Source organism: Ipomoea nil, unplaced genomic scaffold (genome assembly GCF_001879475.1).
Source record: "Ipomoea nil cultivar Tokyo-kokei standard unplaced genomic scaffold, Asagao_1.1 scaffold2826, whole genome shotgun sequence".
Classification (NCBI taxonomy): Eukaryota; Viridiplantae; Streptophyta; class Magnoliopsida; order Solanales; family Convolvulaceae; genus Ipomoea; species Ipomoea nil.
Window position 1 is genome coordinate 4,450,001 of NW_017619254.1, and position 14,460 is coordinate 4,464,460.

General features: G+C 34.5%; 4 long non-coding RNA genes and 1 other non-coding gene across 5 annotated transcripts; 1 reads left to right on the plus strand and 4 right to left on the minus strand.

The window, feature by feature from the left end:
• Positions 1–1,107: 1,107 nt before the first annotated feature.
• LOC109159251 lies at positions 1,108–12,456 on the minus strand. The gene is made up of 3 exons (XR_002050528.1): positions 12,445–12,456; positions 6,795–6,802; positions 1,108–1,384 (listed from the first exon to the last, which is right to left on the minus strand). It is a non-coding gene; the product is annotated as an uncharacterized LOC109159251 (long non-coding RNA).
• Positions 1,689–1,760, plus strand: TRNAG-UCC. The gene has a single exon. It is a non-coding gene; the product is annotated as a tRNA-Gly (tRNA).
• Positions 2,573–3,700, minus strand: LOC109159253. The gene is made up of 2 exons (XR_002050530.1): positions 3,258–3,700; positions 2,573–2,861 (listed from the first exon to the last, which is right to left on the minus strand). It is a non-coding gene; the product is annotated as an uncharacterized LOC109159253 (long non-coding RNA).
• On the minus strand, positions 8,334–11,065 carry LOC109159252. Its single transcript, XR_002050529.1, has 2 exons — positions 10,606–11,065; positions 8,334–8,484 (listed from the first exon to the last, which is right to left on the minus strand). It is a non-coding gene; the product is annotated as an uncharacterized LOC109159252 (long non-coding RNA).
• Positions 12,457–12,577: 121 nt separating the features above from the next.
• LOC109159254 lies at positions 12,578–14,225 on the minus strand. The gene is made up of 2 exons (XR_002050531.1): positions 14,117–14,225; positions 12,578–12,993 (listed from the first exon to the last, which is right to left on the minus strand). It is a non-coding gene; the product is annotated as an uncharacterized LOC109159254 (long non-coding RNA).
• Between the last annotated feature and the right edge of the window lie 235 nt (positions 14,226–14,460).

A 14,460-nucleotide genomic window follows, 5' to 3' on the forward strand; every position in this document is an offset into this window, starting at 1 on the left:
ATAGATGGTATTTCAATTGATGATCATGACTAACAGACAATCTGATCAACAAATGCAACAATTTATACTAGTTCCTATTAGGATCAAACGCTTACCATTACGCCAAAAGCTATAACTAGTAGCAAAGACACAATTTTATTTTCTTATACCGGCACACATTTTCGAGAGGCAGGGTGCTGGACTTGGCCCTTTAGGCCTCCGCCCAACAACCCCCTAACCACCAGGTGCTGGACTTGGCCGCCTCACCGGCCTCACCCAACAGTTCCATATATGTGCATGCAACCTGGGAGAATGAGTGGAACCATAAGAAGACACCCCCCTCCCAAGCTTTTCTTTCTGAAACTTCAGGTGCGAACACCTATCTCTGCAGTCCAACATCGCAAAAGTGTGGGAACCTTTATGACTTCATTGTCAATCGTGCATGATTCAGGTATCAAAAGACCAGCGTTCTTGTGTGTTTGTAAGACTTCGACAATTGTTTGTCAAATGTTACAATAATGGGCACATATTTATAAGTACAACAAATGCTTGTAGTGAACTTACATGTGTTAAATCACTAAATCTATTAGACTGTTATGCATAAATCATGTCTTCAGCACTTGAAATCGCATTCTCAACAACTCTAAGAACCATGCAGTGAGATGAACATAGACAGCATGCCATTACAACTTACAAGTCACATATTCCACACCAATGGGTATGTTAATCATTTATCAGCATTCATAGCTCAAAATTACGATTTATTCTGAACAACAAATCAAATGTAAAATACATTTTGCTTATATGTAAGCTAATTGTAATTGATACCAATTCTATCAAACAAACGGTAAGAGCGAACAGCCCAGGAATGGTACAAGATCAGAGGTTAAAAGGATTTTCCAATCTCAATAGCATCGTACGTATCAGAATCCCAAACACGGTAAAGCAGGTTAGGGAAATGGAAAACCCTAAAAATTTAAGGAAATCCAAAACTCAAGTGCAGCTTAGCGAATACTTACCGAATTTTCACAGGGGGACAAGGGATCCATGGCAGGGTTTTTTGGGATAAAAAAAATTTGGACAATTTCTCGATTTGTGCGTGTCACCCTTGCGTCGGGGCCATTTCTCGATGATGAATCAATAACTGTTGATCAAACCATCAGCTTCGGAATTCCATTAAACCCTTATTGCTTCCATTTGCGCTAGTCTGATAGATAGTCTCAGACTCTCAGTTCAACAACCAAAACTTCAGAAATTAAATTTCCCACATCGGGCAGCTATTAAACTTGAAATCAAAATATAAGGTTCTATTTGCGAGAGTTAGTCACGACCTTACTTGAACAGGATCTGTTCTATAGGCTCGTACCTCTGTATCCTTGAGTTCTAAGGAGACAGGAAACTAAGCCTGGTGGATGAATCATGGCCAAGGGGCTAGAGCGTGAGTAACAGCACCGTACCTTCACCGGGCGGAGCCGTCGAGGATCGTTCCTGGCCGCCTAGCCGCGGCTGGGATGGCCTCTTGTCTGTCTGACAGGCTTCCCTTCTTTTTCTCATTTTTTCCCTCATTACGTCGGTGGGTTGAGTGGGTTCTTGCCGTTCGTCCTAAAATGGAGCTGCAGAACAGTAGAACACTATGAAAGTTCTGCGTTCTTGGAGGTTTAGTCTACGTTCTTGGAACTTTATTTAATGCATTAATCTGTGAACAGGAAGCGTTTGTAGTCCAACGGTTAGGATAATTGCCTTCCAAGCAATAGACCCGGGTTCGACTCCCGGCAAACGCAATTTTTTCTCTACTTCGGTTAGGAAAAATGCTACTTCTTAGAAAGTTACCGCTTCCTAAGCGGCCCAATCCGAATTTACCTTCTATTTTTTTAAAATACAAATTTACCAATTTATTAATTCCGAAAAGTGTATACAATAAAGATTTTCCATTTCTTTAAAATATTTTATTTATTTATATAGTTTTAGTTTCTCATGGATTTATATATATGTATACAAGAAACTAGAACTGGCAGAAAATTCAAAATTTTTTGACCTAGATTGTGAAATTTTCTAGGAGCATTCAGCAAGTCTAAAACATACATAAAAATTTTCATATCAATCCAAGGCCTAGAAGTATTTTTCTCGAATTTTACCCTTAAATTGCATCGACAAATTTTTTTTTGGATAGCACACTCCAAGAACTTTACGAAATTCTGTGATTACTGGAACATGTTTTCAACCCAAACTTTTTTTGGATATCAAGTTATATAAATTTTTAAGTTCTTCAAAAAAAAATTCAAGCAAAAAGGAGTCCATAAAATATTTTTTCAAAATTTATTTTTCCGATTGTGCTAGACAGAATTTTCTCAAACACTAAAATATTATATAAATATATTATTTTATTTTTTAAAATATGTGACGGGCAGTCCACGGGCCTAAGCAGGGCAGGCCAAAAAAGCCCGCTCCTTGACAGCCTGCTATTTTCGAAACCCACCCCCTACCTAAGTATAGAGCATGACGGGCTAGCCCGACAAGCAAAACCCGTTTTGACAGCTCTTCCAAGGTGGTAAGGTGGTGGAGACAAACCCTCAAACAGAAAACAATCACAAAGTTGAAAGACTGAACAAGATTACTACATCAAAAATATCTGATCTATCTCTCCCAAGTTACAGTTTGGGTACAATAAAAGGGGATTGTCAGCATTTTAGCATTATTTTCAATAAATATAGTTCAACTAAATAACATTTGCTTCAAAAGGGAAGACATAATTGAGACACCAATCTCCAAAGCAAAGCAATATTCTTAAACCAATCTCTTTTGTATGAGGTTGGTTCTCCATCATCTCTCATATTTGGCATGAATGAATTCAGCATTCCCAGTTCAATGGCCATCATCATCATCTCTCATCATTTCAGGGGAAACCAACAAAGAAACAAATGATTATCAACTGAAGAAGAGGGTGAAACATCACCCAGCTGATTAATTATCAAAAAAAAAAAAAAAAAAAAAAAAGACAGCCAAAATATTGTACAAGGAGGATATGATAGATGGTGGTATTTCTATTGATGATCATGACTGACAATCTGATCAACGAATGCAACAATTTATCGGGTTGCATAGAGCAGATCGAAGTGGATGGTAGCTGAAACACTATTTGAAGCTCCAAGTTACAGAATGAAAGGGTTTTTTTTTTTTGGGTTCTTTGATTTCGACAGGCAGACTTAAATTCTACCTAATTGAAAGCAAGATTCCTGCATAGAACACAGTATAAAAGAAGAAGAAATGTATGTACAAACCTTCGTAAGAACGACACTTTTGCTTCACACGCACTGTATTTCCACATCACACAAAACATGGAAGAATAATCGCAACCCCTCATAATGTTGATCAACAAAAATGTGCATTGGTATGTTGCCGTTCCGTTCCTTTGTGGCAATGGTAAATTCTTTCAGAAACTCATAAATGACCAAAGCATACATGGCTGTGAAGGAAAGTTCTGTGATACATGCTAATCCAAACCAGAATCAGAACATGATACAATCCCATAAACTATGAAGTCATCGATATCCATTAAGTTTCTAAAGAATTGTGCATAAGGATTTCTTCCAATACACCAATCAGATTATAACCACCTTAGTATCCAATCTATCAGAACCAGAAACACTATTCTCCAGCTCATATTCAATGTAAAAAAAAAAAGAAAAAAAAAAAAGAAAAAAAAAAAGAAAAAAAACTAAAACAGCAAATTTTTGGTTGTTTTTTTTTGAAGCAAACAACGACATAACCATTCATTCAGAACACAAAAGACCCGAAATACAATCATTAATTGTTTGGAAGTTGATCATTAATAAGGTGATGCATTTGGGCTTGCACTTTAAAAGGTGATCATTACTTTACAATAAGCATATATATATAATTCACAAAATAAGCTACTCATAAAGATTTTGCTAAGCTGATTCTGCTATTCTTGTTGGCATGCAATTCAGCATCCAAATAACAAAAGCTCATCATATTTCATAGTGCAATAAATGATATTTTCTTTTAGCTGTTCAAGAACATACTAAACCAGAAGCAAATACAGAAACACGTTTACAGCTGAATTATACCGCCTAACTTAAACCATTAAAGCTAACCCAAATAGCCAAACATACATCTACCACAACACTTGACTCAACTGGAAAACGTAACAAATAAACCAAATCCAATTATTAAAGTAACCAAAAATCCTAAGATTTGAGTGTTACAACTGAGCAACTATTTCAAAGAATTCGAACCTCAAAAAAAAAAAAAAAATGATACAAGGAGTCAAAACCAGGTTTTAGTCTATTGAGGAACTGCTTTAGAACACAAAATGAGTCTAAGAGTAGCTAAGAATAAGTGGAAAATCCCAAACAATTAGCAGACAATTTTGTTGAAATATTGGGTGGAAATAAATAGAATATTCACTCCAATTTGTAGCATAAGCAGTAGAAGTTGTCAAAATTATAATTCTGCACAGGCCTGTTAAATGTTAATGATGGCATGCATCTTGAAGAAATCCTATCATCAGTAGATTGGATAAAGGGGAAAAAGCAGGCCAAATTGGATTCAGAAGAAGTGGAAAATCACCAAAAATTAGCAGGAAAGCAGATTAAATTGTCAGGATTTCTGAGGTAAAAAAAAAAAAAAAAGTTGGACCATTTCTCGATTTGTGCGTGTCATCCATGCGCAGGGGGCATGCTAATCTTCTCTGTATCGTTCCAATTTTATCGGATGTCCCCGAAGGAACGCTGTCACGTATAAGGTTGAGGAACTCTGTTTTGTACATGAACAAAGGTTATTTTATTAGTAAATTCTGATGTATGTCTGTATATGACTTGAAAGCCACAGTAAAGAGTTCATAGATCCTTGGGACCAAACCAAAGATACAATATAAGATTATAAGACAATCACAAAACTAACCAGATTGCACAGAAGCTGTTGAATTTAGTTGATCATCAATTTGATCGGATGTTACGCATCTCGAATGAGAAATCATGGAAATTCCCAAATGTCAACACATGCCAATAGGCTGCTCCTACTCGGAGTCAAACTTGAAACATTATGGTTACCAAGCCAAGAGTCTGTTAATGTGTTGAACTAAGAATTGGTTGGGTAGAACAGTCCTGAGTCCAAAAGAACAGCCACATCATGCATATTTAACAGGAAATGCAGGGGTAGATGCTCTGATTTGGCTTTCTTCTCTAATTTGCATTGAGAAATTTTCAACCCTATAGTGATAGCCCAAAGGCAAGGCAGTCTGAGTTGTGATTGCATTGTATACTTGCCACAGCAAACAAACAAAACAAAATGATACAAGGAATCAAAACCCAGTTTCAGTCTGTCTATTGAGGAACTCCTTGAAAACACCAAAGGAATCTAAGAATAAGCGGAAAATCACAACAAAGTAGCAAACAATTTCGTTGAAATATTGGGGAAAAATAACTGGGATATTCAATCCAATTTGTAACATAATCAGCTAGAAGTTTATCAAAATTATAATCCACAAATTCATTCAATCATTAGCTTTATACGATTAACAAAATTGGATTTTGCACAGGCCTGTTAATGATGGCGTCAGGAGATTGGATAGAGGAAACAGCATGCCAAATCCAATTCAGAAGAAGTGGAAATCACCCAAAATTAGCAGGAAAAAAACAGATTAAATTCCCAGATATCCAATTCAGAAGAACTGGGAAATCACCCAAAATTAGCAGGAAAAAAACAGATTAAATTCCCAGATTTTGGTTTTAAAAAAATTTGGACCATTTCTCGATTTGTGCGTGTCATCCTTGCGCAGGGGCCATGCTAATCTTCTCTGTATCGTTCCAATTTTATCGGATGTCCCCGAAGGGACGTTCTTCTTCTTCAATGGCGGACTATATGTACTGGGAGATAGCTGGTTCATCGCCGATGTGGGAGCTGGCGAGCTGCACAGAGAAAAGATGATTGATACTAGTACTAGTGAAGACCGACCATTGTTACTCATAGCGGCCCATTAAAGCATATAAGCCCAGTCCAAAATTTTCAATCTATGAATTCCAAATTCGTAATGTGTATACAATAAATATTTTCTCCATTTCTTAAAAAATATTATATTTATTTATGTTTGTCCACATATATTTAAACCATTTCAATACAATCATTATACCATATTACCATGTACCATAGTCTATCTTGTATATTTTTAATATACTAAAGATTTACTTTTTGAAGGTACATTAGCTAATTATTGAAGGTTCATTATTTGATATTCTATCAAATATTCAAATAATGTACCTTCAATATATTAAAATGAACATTTATTCATAATCCATAATATATGTTTAGAATAAGGGCCAAATAGGCCATCTAATTGCATACAATAATGCAATTAGGCCACTAAACTTAAAAAAGTTACAATTAGATTCCTGAACCAACCAATTTTATGCAATTAGTCTTATTTGTAGGTTTTTCAAGTTGTTAGCAAGTCACCACTTTTCAAAATATTTTTTTAAACAAATTATTATTTAAAATAATAAGAAAAAAAAAAACAGATCGACCCTGCCGGAGACGAAGAGTTCGTCTCCAGCCATGGAGACGAAATAACTTCTTCGTCTCTAGCCGGAGACGAAGAGACTCTTCGTCTCCTGCCATGGAGACGAAGAAGTTATCTCTGTCTCCATGGCCGGAGGCGAAGACGGTTTCTTCGTCCCCGGCGGAGATGGTATCTTTTTTCTTTTTTTTTTTTTTTTTTTAAATAATTATTTTAAATAATAATTTTTTTTAAAATATTTTAAAATAGAGGTGACGTGTTAATTACTTGAAAGACCTACAAATTGGACTAATTGAATATAAGAGAAAAATTCAATTTTGGTCACACGACTATAGGAGCTTTGTTAATTTCAGCACCTAACTTTCAAAAGTGTCAATTTAGTACCTTGAGTATGTAATTTTTGTCAATTTTGGTCACTCCGACCAAATTACCGGCCAAATTTGACCGGAAAAATTTAATACAACATTTAGTCTAAAATCTGAGGGGCAAAATGGTCTTTTGTATCATTTGGTATTGACCGAATTAATTTATACTAAATGTTGGATTAAAATCTGATTTAGATTGCGATAGTAGCACCGCGGGAAAGACAAGGATCGTTTTGCATTCTCCGATGGAATCTGAATTGCAAGAGTTATCCAAGCCTTCCTATGAGAAAAATGACAGCTTTGTGATGGATAATTCTCCACATTCTATGAGCACGTTAAGCTGTGGTAATGTCATTCAGACCCCCAAGTCAGATTCAAGCTCAGCCCTAGATTTTGGATTGTCGTGGCTTAACGTAGATGGACATCATAAACAGCCTGGATTCGAATATGAACTTGATGAGGTTACAGAAATTCTTCGCAAAGTGAGCTTATCACCTCAGAATCAGATGCCAACTCATGATGCTCCTGGGATGAGTTTCAAGTTTACTAATTCAACCTCGCCTTTTAGTTTCGTCGGGTCGCTGAATGTCAAAAACGTAGGGATGCTGCTGCATCTTTGCTTTCCGATTCCTCATTTGGAAATGCATCTGAGTCTAACATGAAAATATCGTGGAGGGATGGATTAGTCGGTGTCAGTCGAACTATTGAGATGGATGAGTTAGATTGCTGCAGGTGCTTGTCAGATGAAGAAAACGAGAATCTATGTTGCGCTAATGATTTATCATAAAATAAATATGAGACATTGATCATAGAAAAGACCATTTTGTCCCTCAGATTTAGATTAAATGTTGGATTAAATTTTTCCGGCCAAATTTGGCCGCCAATTTGATCGGAGTGATCAAAATTGACAAAAATTACATACTCAAGGTACTAAATTGACACTTTTGAAAGTTAGGTGCTGAAATTAACAAAGCACCTATAATCGTGTGACCAAAATTGAAATTTTCTCTTGAATATAATTAGTTAGTTCAGGGACTCAATTGTAGCTTTTTTAAGTTCGGTGGCCTAATTGCATTATTGAGTGCAGTTCGATGACCTATTTGACTCTTATTCCTATATGTTTTTTCAATATCATCCAAGTAATAAAATTTATTTTCCTTAAACCAATTTCCAAATGGTACTTTTTTTTATTGACATAATATAGTATAGAAAATTAAACAATTTAATCTATGAATTTTGCAATAGAAAAAAAAATGAAAATTGCTTACTGAAATTATCTGTATACTCCCCGCCCCGTTGCCATCCCTAGATACATCAAGAATATCTAATAAAAAGCTCTACCAAATTACAATTTGGGTACAATAATAAAGAAAAAATGGGAATGATCAACATTTTAGTATTATTTTCTAGGACCCCTATTTATTGGTTTTCAAAAATAAAAAATAAAAGACCCCTATTTATTTCCAATAAATATAGTTCAACTAATTAACATTTGCTTCAAAGGGAAGAGAAAAGTATGGAGCCATCAATCTCTTTGCATCACCTTTCTCCATCATCATCTCATATTAGCCATGAATTCAGGATTCCCAGTTCAATGGCCATCATCTGTCATCATTTCTGGGGAAACCAATAAAGAAGTAATTATCAACTTAAGAAAAGGGTGAAACATCAACAAGATTAGTAGATTACAAATGGAAAAAGTAACAAATAAACCAAACCCAATTATTAAAGTAACCAAGAATTCTAAGATTTGAGTGTTACACAACTGAGTAACTATTTCAAAGAATTCGAACCTCAAAAAAAAAAAAAAAAAATGAGACAAGGAATCAAAACCAGGTTTTAGTCTATTGAGGAACTGCTTTAGAACACAAAATGAGTCTAAGAGTAGCTAAGAATAAGTGGAAAATCTCAAACAATTAGCAGACAATTTCGTTGAAATATTGGGGAAAAGTAACTGGAATATTCAATCCAATTTGTAGTATAATCAGCTAGAAGTTTATCAAAATTATAATCCACAAATTCATTATTAACAAAATTGGATTTTGCACAGGCCTGTTAATGATGGCATCTTGAATAAGTCCCTCATCATCAGGAGATTGGATAGAGGAACCAGCATGCCAAATTCAATTCAGAAGAGTGGGAAATCACCAAAACATTAGCAGAAAAGCAGATTAAATTCCCAGATTTTGGTCTAAAAAAAAATTTAGACCATTTCTCGATTTGTGCGTGTCATCCTTGCGCAGGGGCCATGCTAATCTTCTCTGTATCGTTCCAATTTTATCGGATGTCCCCGAAGGGACAGTCTAGCTCTTCAATGGCGGGCTATGTCTACTGGAACAGAGCTGCTTCATCGATCGGTGTGGGAGCTGCACAGAGAAAAGAACATAAAAGAAGTAAATTAGAAGGCTACCGCTTCCTAACCGGCCCTTCAAGGCCCAATCCAAATTTACCTTTTTTTCTTTTCTGTTTTTTTTTTTTTTTTTTTTTTTTTTTTTTTTTTTTTTTTGAAATACAAATTTACCAATTTATTAATTCTGAAAAATGTATACAATAAATATTTTCTCCATTTCTTTAAAATATTTTATTTACTTATATAGTTTTATTTTCTCTAATATTTTATTTATTTATATAGTTTTATTTTGTCGTGGATTTATATTTCTGTGCATATACCCTTCTTTACTTGTTTATATAGTTTTATTTCTTTTACTCCATTTTTTTTATTGACATAATATTACATAGAATATTTTGCAATAGAAAATTTACTTTGAAGATTTTTATTTTTATTTTTTTTATGATATTGATAAAAATTATTATCAATAATATCCACTAGTACCATTTTTGTACCGAATACGAATACAATTGATACCAGCAATGATCAACACTGTAAAATTATATGTGCATAACTAACCTATAAGGCAAGGTGGTGGAGACAAACACTCAAATAAAAAAACAATCACAAAGTTGAATAAGACCTATTTATTTTCAATAAATATAGTTCGACTAATTAACATTTGCTTCAAAAGGGAAGACCAAATTGAGACACCAATCTCCAAAGCAAACCAATATTCTTAAACCAATATCTTCTATATGAGGTTGGTTCTCCATCATCTCTCATAGTTTTCCATGAATGAATTCAGCATTCCCAGTTCAATGGCCATCATCATCATCTGTCATCAGTTCAATGAAATCTCTGTTACTCTGTAGCAGGAAAGCTAAAAGAATGATAACACTCATGACTACACATCATAATATTTTTTAAGTGTTTCACATTTATATATGAAAAATGAAAAGAAGAAGAAGAAAACATATAAAACTACTTATCATATCACATCTACTACAACCAGGTGCCATATGATACATAATTATGAATGTTAGTGAACTATCAGCAGTCCCAGTTCAATATTTTACAGTATTTTTACTCATTCCCCATACTAAACTTAACAGAGCTATATCACCTGGAATTCACTGCAACAAATATGAAATTTCATTGTTTACCAAAACAAAATGAATTCAATTGCAACTTCAAAAACTACCAACAATCTAATTACATAATATAAAACACAGACAGACATGCACAATAATAGAGCAAGAAATAGCATAATAGTTTTCCACTCTGGATTCAATAACCTATATACACATTCAATTCTATCAAACAAACGGTAAGAGCGAAAAGCCCAGGAATCGTACAAGTGGTTAAAAGGATTTCCAATCTCAATAGCATGGTACGTATCAGAATGTCAAACGCGGTAAAGCAGGTTAGGGAAATGGAAAACCCTAAAAATTTAAGGAAATCCAAAACTCAAGTGCAGCTTAGTGAATACTTGCCGAATTTTCACGGGGGAACAAGGGATCCATGGCAGGGATTTGTGGGAAATTTTTTTTGGGACCATTTCTCAATTTGTGCGGCAGGGGACATGATAATATTCCCTAATGGAATTATACACAACTATGAAGCGATTGAGATGCTAATCTTCTTCAAAATAGAATAAAAATGCAAAAACGTAACAACTGAGGAATTGAAGAAATTTCCATCTTACCTCGATGATGAATCAATAACTGTTGATCAAACCATCAGCTTTGGAATTCCATTAAACCCTTATTGCTTCCATTTGCGCTAGTCTGATAGATAGTCTCAGACTCTCAGTTCAACAACCAAAACTTCAGAAATTAAATTTCCCACATCGGGCAGCTATTAAACTTGAAATCAAAATATAAGGTTCTATTTGCGAGAGTTAGTCACGACCTTACTTGAACAGGATCTGTTCTATAGGCTTGTAATCCTTGAGTTCTAAGGAGACAGGAAACTAAGTCTGGTGGATGAATCATGGCCAAGAGGCTAGAGCGTGAGTAACAGCACCGTACCTTCACCGGGCGGAGCCGTCGAGGATCGTTCCTGGCCGTCTAGCAGCGGCTGGGATGGCCTCTTGGCTGTCTGACAGGCTTCCCATCTTTTTTTATCCCGGTTTTCCATTTTCGCTGTGTGTTCTTCCTAACATGGAGCTGCAGATCAGTTGAACCCTATGAAAGTTCTACGTTCTGGGGACCTCTATTGTGATGAGATGATACAGTAGTCTGTGTATGGGGAACAGGAAGTGCTTGTAGTCCAACGGTTAGGATAATTGCCTTTCAAGCAATAGACTTGGGTTCAACTTCTGGCAGACGCATTGTTTTCTCTATTTCTTTCAAATATTATATTTTACGGTGTATTTATTTATGTAGTTTTCTTTTCTTGTGGAATTATTTTGTCTACAATCCTTCTTCATTTAACTCTCTAATTTAAACCATTTTTCAATATTATCCTTCTAATAAAATTTATTTCATTTTATTTGTTTAGAGAAAATTTTCATTTTGTTAGAGTTTTTTTTTTTTTTTTTTTTTTTTTTTTTTTTTTTTTAAGTACTATTGGAGTTCATATTTAGTTCTTGTTAATTGTACTTAACATGTTTATTAATCATATTGAAAATATTTACTTATGAAATGTATACTAACTTTTTTGTAAAAATAAAATTCTCATGTTTTTATTTGTAATAAATTAATTAAAAAAAATCTAAAATGCTGATCAAAATTAATACCAACCATACTAGGTACAATTATATATTAACAATATAATACTTATACTATGTTTACTTGTCTTATTTATGTTAAACTAGCTTTTTATTTTTTACTTATTCTCTTTAGTATTTTTTTTTTATTTTTAAATTTAATTTTTTGATATATAATGATACTCTTACTTTAGGTTCTAAAGATATAAATTTTATATACGGATAGTGAATATTCCTCGATTTTTTACATTCATACATGTCCATGTTCTCATTTTGTAGTCGAATCGGGGTCAAACGATTCGGATCAAAGTCAACAAGTCAAGTGTCTATATAAAGGGTATTAGCCCTTCATGGTAGGGATTTTCCCCCTTCTCTTAGCTCTCTCTTTTAGTCTTTAGATAACACTTGCATAATTCCTCTCTTCTCCTCTACTCTGGAGTCTCTAAAAGAGCATCAATGAATAAAAGAGAGCCTTTTTGAGCAAAATTCTCCCATCTACTCTTTATGTCTACATACTTTATACACAGCACACGTTAAACAAGCAATTTATACTATCATATACCAATAGTAAATATTATGAAAAATTAAATTGTAATTATCTAATTGACAAAAAATTTTTTTTTGAGGTGGAGGAAGTATTATGTAAGCATACAAAATCAACAAAGTAAACTTCACAACAATCTTAATGCAAAATATTTTAGGAAATTTTGGACTGCCAAAAGTTTCCAAATCCCAAACACAGTTGGACTAAAGAACAATGAACAAAGGGATTGCAACATTTCATTCTTTCTCAAGACCTCTTTATTACCAATGACTATGTTATTAAAGACACTGAAAAATTAGAGCTCTAGCTAAGGTAAGTTTGTTCCAGCTTCAACAATGTAAGAACTCCCCAACATACTGGGATCAGCTGTGGATAAGATATTGTATGATGTGAGTACCGGGTCTGATGTGGCATATGTTATCATCCATCATAGTTCATAGCAACATCAGTAAAGCCAATTTCTGAGCATGCCAAATGATATTAACTTCACTTGTATCCATGCACTCATTCCAGTTCAACAGCAATCATCTGTCATTGTTTCAGAGAAAGATACAATTTGTGAATGACTAAACTACAAGACTTTAAGAATAACATACATACTAGATTTGAAATTCAGTCCTATAATTACTAATAAAAGAATTGAAACTATTATTAACAAATTTGAATTACTAGTTTATGGTTTAGGGTCCATGTAAACCTCAACCCCGCCCAGTAGCGCAGAAAAGGCTGTGATCTGCCAACCCTCAGAACAAAGTTTTTTTTAACCAGAAAGTGTTGAGCAACTGAAAAGTATAACAAAATGAAAAGCTGAGGCTTTAATTTGCACCATAACATAACCAAATCAAAATCATTTTTCCACAAAATATGTTACTTAACCAGTAGAATGAATCATGTAGAGAGTTATAAATAATTAATAGTAAATTTGATATCAAGGCCGAAAATCTTGACTTGCATAAGAAGAGAGTATAGAACAGATTGAGCTCTTAATTACTGTCTCTAAACTTGCATGTGATGAATTTGGTGAATCAAGGAGAAATTGATATCTACTAAGAAAAGATTCACAACTACAAGAAGATGACTATCATGTACAAATCATATATTCAGTATTTGAAAACCTCAAATTCTCCAGCATTCAGCTCTAAGTAGCATGCAGTCAGGAGAACATATACATCGATCATGCTATTCGATATCAAGAATTCTACAATCAAGTGCTCCGTATTCATTCACCAGCATATGTGTGGGAACCTTTATGGCCTCATTTTCAACAATGATTTAGCTTAAATTAGCTATGAAATCAAGAAAGGGAGTGGTGGGAAAACTACTACAGAAACTGCAGAGCAACAAATGCAAAATTTTCGAACAGTAATTGAAACTCTCAAGCTCGCTCTCTGCCATGTATGGTGCAAATTAAAGCAACAGTGATAGGAGCATAAACAACACAGCATAACATTTCACATCTTCAATTCCATGAAAAAAACACACACACAAAAAACCTGTGTAATTTGGATAAAGAAATAATATAATAAAAACATTCGCTCTGGTTTTCAATCAACGGTACGAAGAGCCTAACACCTAACATAATCAATTTCATAAAACAAACGGAAATTAGGAAAGACCGGAGAATCGTATGGAAGGTACGTAAAAAACATACCTATTACGATTATTGCAAAACCCATCCAATGCATTTCTGTAAAAGTGGAAAATCCCCAAAAATTCCCAGATTATATTCAAGAAATCTGGGGACAAATTAGCGGTTTAAGTTCTTGGATTTTTGGGCAAAAAAAAATTTGGACCATTTCTCGATTTGTGCGTGTCATCCTTGCGCAGGGGCCATGCTAATCTTCTCTGTATCGTTCCAATTTTATCGGATGTCCCCGAAGGGACGCTCTGTCCTTCCATGGTGGAGTATGTGTACTGGAAACAAGCTGCTTCATGTGCCGATGTGGGAGAAGACGAGTTAAGTGACTACAGCGTAAACCGAATACATGTTAGCGT